Source organism: Kogia breviceps, chromosome 18, assembly GCF_026419965.1.
Source record: "Kogia breviceps isolate mKogBre1 chromosome 18, mKogBre1 haplotype 1, whole genome shotgun sequence".
In the NCBI taxonomy this organism is placed as follows: Eukaryota; Metazoa; Chordata; class Mammalia; order Artiodactyla; family Physeteridae; genus Kogia; species Kogia breviceps.
The window spans coordinates 29,694,671-29,701,415 of NC_081327.1; the positions used below are offsets into that span (position 1 = coordinate 29,694,671).

Below are 6,745 nucleotides of genomic sequence, written 5' to 3' on the forward strand. Positions count from 1 at the left end.
GTGAGAGGCCCGCGTACCACAAAAAAAAAAAAAAAAATAGAACCAACACAAATATCTATCAACTGATAAATGATGATTCCATTTATATAAAGTGTCTAGAACAGACAGATCTAGAGTCAGTGGTTGCCAGGATCTGGGGGGAGGGTGGAAATGAAAAGTGACTATTAATGGGTGCAGGGCTTCATTGGGGGGCAGGTGATGAAAATGTTCTAAACGTATTGATATTTAGTGGTGATGGTTGCACACCCCTGTGGATATACTAAAATCATTGATTGAAAAGCTTTAGAGGGGTGAATTTTATGGTATGTGAATTATGTCTCAGTAAAGCTATTTTTTAATTCATTGAGAGAACTGTACACTTAAAAATGATGAAGACAGTGAATTTTGTGTTATGTGTATTTTACCACAATAAAAAAAGAGAAAAATGCATTGAGAAATATAGGTAGAAACTTGCCCCCATCCATGAAGTGGAGCTTAATTCCCCCCCTTTGAGTACAGACTCAGTGACTTGTTTCCAAAGAATAGACTATAAAAAAAGAAAAATACTAACTTTACAGTGGAGAAACCTGGCAGATACCACCTTTACCAAGTGGTTAGTGTCCCAGGTGAAAAAATCACGTTGACATTGTATGCCCCTGACATCATGTTACAGAAGGGTATTTCACCTCTGTGATATTCTTACACAAAACCCATAGCCCCCACGGGTTCGTGCCCCGGTCCGGGAAGATCCCACATGCCGTGCGCGGAGCGGCTGGGCCCGTGAGCCATGGCCGCTGAGCCTGCGCATCCGGAGCCTGTGCTCCGCAACGGGAGAGGCCACAACAGTGAGAGGCCCCCGCATACCGCTTAAAAAAAAAAAAACAAAAAAACCCATAGCCCCAGTCTAATCATGAGAAAACATCAGACAAATTAAAAGTGAGGGCCATTCTACAAACTACCTGACCTGCACTCCTCAAAACCACCAAGTCAAAAGAGCAAAACAAGGAAAGACTGAGACACTGTCACAGATGGGAGGAGACTTGACATCTGAATGTAATGCAGTCTCCTATATTCCACATTAGTGGGGAAATGGTGAAATTCGAATAAAGTCTGGAGTTTAGTTAATAGCAATGTACTGATGTTGGGTTCTGGGTTGTGACAAATACACCCTGATTCTGTAAGATGCTATCACTGGGGGAAGTTGGATAAAGGGTCTACAGGAAGTGCCTGTACTTTCTTTGCAACTTTTCTATTAATCTAAATTTATTCCAAAATAATCTTTTGGATTATTTCAAAATTATTCCCAAAAAAGTCTTTTAAATGGGGAAAAAGCATAACTTTATTAAACTTTTCTCCACTTAGTTCATAGTTTAATGTATATATATAGATAGATAGATAGATATAATATGTTACATTGTTGCATATGTGGTATAATGTAAGAATATACAATCTTTTTACTTTTCATAACCTGTGGGGGTAATAAATCTTCTATTTGAAACTCAGGGGCGGGGTAGAGGGGTGAGTTAATTTTATTTATCCTCGGTTACCATACATTGCCATTATCCATCTGGGCGAGACCCACTTCATTGTATTTATTTGGTTATCTGATTATTCCTCTTAATATCCATTGTCCTCGGCCCCTATATTCAGCCCCTCTAAAGTGTATCTTCATGACTGCATGTGCCCTTACACATGTATTCTTGGTGTGGATGTATAGTTAATTTACATAATGGCATCACATTGCATATTCTCATCATATCTCTTACTTTCTCACCATAACACCATGCATTAAAACCCCAGCCCCTCTGCTGTGTGTTTACTACGTCTGTTGCTCCATTTCTCAGTTCTCTATGGTGGGCATTCTCAATTTTCCTAAGGGGGAGCCCAGATCGCCCGCAAGTCTCCGCCACCAGAAAATATAATGCCACGGATTTCCTCTCGATAGCTCTTTACAATGACCTGTGTGGGAATTTCCATGGGGCCATATACACAGGGTCAGGACAACTGGGCCTTGGGTTATACGTATACTTAAGTTGACCAAGTGGTGCCGTATTGCTTTCAGAATGATCTCAAGACATGGCAAGAAGCTCTTTGTGTTCCCTCTCCAGTCTCCATATCCATAATGTTTTCAATGTTTGTGCCCCCATAGGTCAAAATCTGGTCTTGAGTTGAGGAATGACAGGGACAGGGGGAGGTATAAATTAATTCTTGCAACAGTCTTTTTAGGTAAGTACCATTACTCTCTCCATGAGGAAATGGAGGCTCAAGAGAAGTAAGGTGACTTGCCCAGGCTCATTCAGCTAGAACCACAGCGTTCTATGGCTTGAGACAGCTCCCTGAACATCCCTTCCTCTGCTTTCCCATCTCAGTCCTGAGAGCCTGTGTGTGTGTCTTGTGCCTGCCTAGGCTGCTCCCCAGCCTGGCCACATGGGCTTGGGGTCCCTGAACAGCCTTGGTCTTAATTCTGAGGCTTAATGAAAACATAAACCACCATCAGAACAGTATTAGTACCTCAGTACTTCCTGAATCCAATTAAGGCATCTTTTCTGCTCAAAAGAGGTAACATGCTGGGTCTTAAAGTAATCAGAAATTGCTCTGATGTCCCCAAGATGCGTGCATGTTTCTCACCTTTGACCCAATTTATAATGCTAGGAAGCCTTACCACAGGAAGACGTTGCTGTCCAAATAACAGGGGTGGGAACTGCCCAAGGGGGGGCCACTGTTACACCGTGTGCCAATCAATGGTGTTTCGTTAGGAGGTGTAATCAACACGCAGCAGCAGACCTGGCCAATTAGGCTTATCGGCTGACAGAGAGGGGCAGGAAGCCTCTTTTCCTCCTGCTGTTTTCCTGCCCCATGCAAGAAGTCAGTTCCCATTTTTTATCTCTGGGTTCCCACCAAGCCATCTCGGTGGGGAGGGAGTTCTGACAGAAAACAGGTTTAAGCTATCTCACTCTCCTTGAGCCCAGGGTCAGGCCAGACTGCCCTTAAGGCCAGGTTTGCAATCGGATGCAAAAAAAAAAAAAAAATTGGATACAAACTCCAAGAGCTTCTTGGCAAAGAGGAAAGAGACCTGGCCTGACCGTGCCCTCTTTCATCTCTATCCCCCTCATCCTCCCTCCAGACTTGAGAAATTTCCCATTGGCCAAATGTAAGTGTCTCTCCACCACTACTGCAGGCAGAAAGTAGTGGGGTTGGCGGAGAACTAGCTCCAGTTGGGGTTAGTTTAAAATATCTGTTTCACAGCAAAAAGGCAGCCCCCGTCAGTAGCACTTTAACATTTAACTGAGGCTAATTGTACACTGCAAAATAGTGTATTTATCAACTGTATCTGTCTTTGCCCCTGCTTTCTCCTTCCAAAGAGATAAATTACTGGGGCAGATAAGGATCCAGCTTTCAGGGCGATCAAATGAACACCAGGAGTCCTCAAGATAGGAATGGTTTGTGAAACCCAGCTCCTGCCCACTTGAGCGAGCCAACTAAGAGGGTGCTCCCTGCCAAGAATGTAATGGCTACATGGGTTATTGGCCTTTCTGCTGCCCCCCTTGGTATATTACACTGCCAGTGAGGGAGTTTGCTTTTAAAGTATCTTTTGCAGTCTCTTCTAATAAATCACTCAGCCACCCCTGTTGCTTGTGGTCCGTGGTGTTGATCCATGGTGAAAGGATGGGCTAGTCTCCACCAGTCACAGCCTGAGGGTAGCGGCTGAACCACAAATGCAGCAAAACAAGATGGTGGCCTCCAGGCCAATGTGCGTGCGTGCGATGCTGTCCGCATGGGGTTGCACAGGCTCCCTCTGCCTCAGCCGGGACTTCATGGTAGACTTTTGGAGCAGCCACATGGATGCCCCAGCTCATGACTCAGAACCAGCCTTCAGGGGTTGAAGATTCCAGTTAGCAAATTGTATTTAATGGTGTATAACGTTGAGGCGCCAAACGAAAGACTTATAGAGACAGAAGTCAGAGTTTTAACAAAACCTGCCCCACCCCTAGGGGACCAGGAGGGTTTTTTTTTTAGTCTCTGTATAGTACTGCCAACCCGTGTTTAGGCTAAACCTATATGAAATGTCTCAAGCTTTGGAGTATCTAATATTTCCCCTTTGAGACCCTAATTGACCCCCATCAGTCAGGGCCATTATAGTGATGTTTGTCCTAAATGTTCTTCTTTTTTATTTAAGTCATCTTCTTACTCTTAATTCAACCTTGTCCCTGGGTGTAAATATTCCCCATTTTCCCTCGCCATGTGTCCCTATAGGGATTAGTATATCGAATCACACCCCCTCTCTGCAGCCCACGCCACCATCTAGCCAAACGACATGCATATATATTTAGCTCTTTTAATCTTTTCTCTCATAAGGTTCGAATTCTACATTTTCCAGGGTATTTCGGATTTGGCAGAATAGCCTTCGTCTGTGAAGAGGAGAACTTAATTATCAAAAGCTGAACCGGAGAGAGCAATCCATCACGGGGTGACACATCCTTGCCTGTGTTCATTTGAAAAACATTTTTCTGTGGCTCTTGGAAGAGGCTGGGGGGGGAATAAAAGCTGTCAGAAACAAAAAAAAAAAAAAAAAAAAAAAAAGAAGGAAAAAAATCCATCCTGGTGTTCATCATCCCACAATACAACCACATAATATATCAGAATATCATAATTTGGGGGATTCAGAATGAGGAATGTTCATTCGGCTTTTCTCTTGCCTTTCTTTTCTTCTTTTTATTTTGTTTGAAACTGGATCTAAAATATCTCCTAGCATGTGAAAGTTAGTCATGTAAAATGCTTCCTGCAGTAAACATCATATTTTTGACAAGCTTTGCATTATAATTAAGACCCATCTGAGTAGTCACTCAACTGTCACGTTCCACTGTTTTCCTTAAGAGGCAGGGTTTTTTAACAGCCAGATAAATGCTCTCTGTGGCCCAGCTCAGTGGCACAGCGACACCCAGTGGCCATGTACGGTCATGGCCCCAAGGTGGGGTCACATAGGGCTTGACTCAAGGAAGGCCAGCCCGGGAGAGTTTCCCAGGGTGAATCTGGCATTATCTTGCCATCTGAATGCTGACAAGATTTGCCAGAAGGGACCCAGTTTTGCGGCAGGGGAGTTTTCCCTGTGTGGATTTAAATGAGATACAGCAGCGGAGGGCCAGGTACCCAGGAGGGCTGGGTCTTACTGAGGCAATTCTGAAGGCCATGTGAGGAACTCCCTTCAGCCTCGTTTACACTTCACCCAAGACAGGTGACAACTCCAGCTGGTCACCCAGGGTTTACCAAAACCTTTGGACAATGGGTTCAAATATTTCATCTTTGAGGGGGAGAGATGGTTTTTGTCAGTTGCTTTGTATTCTAGCACTCGTGTAAACCATCGACCGAGGAAACACTTTAGTAGTAAATACAACCAGCAGATCCTTGCCCCACACACAGCTGGCTGGTCCAGCACCACTTTTATGTATTATACATGGACTTAAGCACAGCAAGATGAGGTGACAAGCTTCCTCCCGCAGGGAGCGCTGTGAATGCCTAGAGCACTGGATAAAGCTTCGGCTCATATTTTCCAGAGACACAGATTTGTCAGCTCCTTCCTCTAACCTATTCCAGGTCCCTTCAAAACACACAAATTTAAATCACTTTGTCCAAATTAGGAGGGGTTTTTTTCCTGTTTTAGTTTTTTTTTTTTTTGTGGTACGCGGGCCTCTCACTGCTGTGACCTCTCCCGTTGCGGAGCACAGGCTCCGGACGCGCAGGCTCAGCGGCCATGGCTCACGGGCCCAGCTACTCCGCGGCATGTGGGATCCTCCCGGACCGGGGCACGAACCCGTGTCCCCCGCATCGGCAGGCGGACTCTCAACCACTGCGCCACCAGGGAAGCCCTGTTTTAGTTTTTCATACTTATTGGGCATGACCAAAGACATTTCCTTCCAGCCTGCTGGGACTCAGCTGCCAATGGCTGTTTCCACTCTGAGTTTACTGGGTTCCCCCTGCTGCACCCCCAATGCCAGCTGCAGAAATGGGAGGGCAGCTCATCTCTAATGGGTTCGAGTCAAGGAAACATTAACTCCCAGAGACTGACCCTCGTGTTCAGTAAACACTCAGAGAAGATGCACAATGGTGATGGTGAATAAAAACAGCAGATAAAGAAACAACCTTCTTCAGAGACTAGGTCAGAGTCATTCCCTGTGTTTAATCTGTTAAGTATCTTTTACACAGGACACATCAACTGGTTCTCAAAGGTCACCTCTCAAACCCTAAAGCATAAGCACAGAAAAGAGACTAATGAAAATAATGATGATGATGATGATCAAAATACCAAATATTTTATTGAGCATTTACTTTCTGCCAGCTACCATTTAAGTATTTTACATTTATTAACTCATTTAATTTTCATAATAACTCTACAAGGTGGTACTATCCCCACTGATGCAAAGGTTTAGAAAACTTGGGTCTTCCCTGGTGGTCCAGTGGTAAAGACTCCACGCTGCCAATGCAGTGGGCCCAGGTTCGATCCCTGGTCAGGGAACTAGATCCCACATGCCACAACTAAGAGCCCACATGCCTCAATGAAAAGATCCCACGTGCCACAACTAAAGATCCTGCATGCCTCAATGAAGATCCCGTGTGCCGCAACCAAGACCCGGTGCGGCCAAATAAATTTTTTTTTTTTTTTTTTTAAAGAAAAAGGTTTAGAAAACTGAAGCACAGAAAGGTTCGTTCTTCAGCTGAAGGTCACCCACTTACTAGGGAGCAGTGTTGGTTTCTAATTGGGAAGGCAACT

At 44.5% G+C, this 6,745-nt stretch overlaps 1 non-coding gene across 1 annotated transcript; it reads left to right on the plus strand.

Annotated features, from left to right (window-relative positions):
- Nucleotides 1–6,417: 6,417 nt before the first annotated feature.
- Nucleotides 6,418–6,490, plus strand: TRNAG-GCC (transfer RNA glycine (anticodon GCC)). Its single transcript has one exon. It is a non-coding gene; the product is annotated as a tRNA-Gly (tRNA).
- The last annotated feature ends 255 nt before the right edge of the window (nucleotides 6,491–6,745 follow it).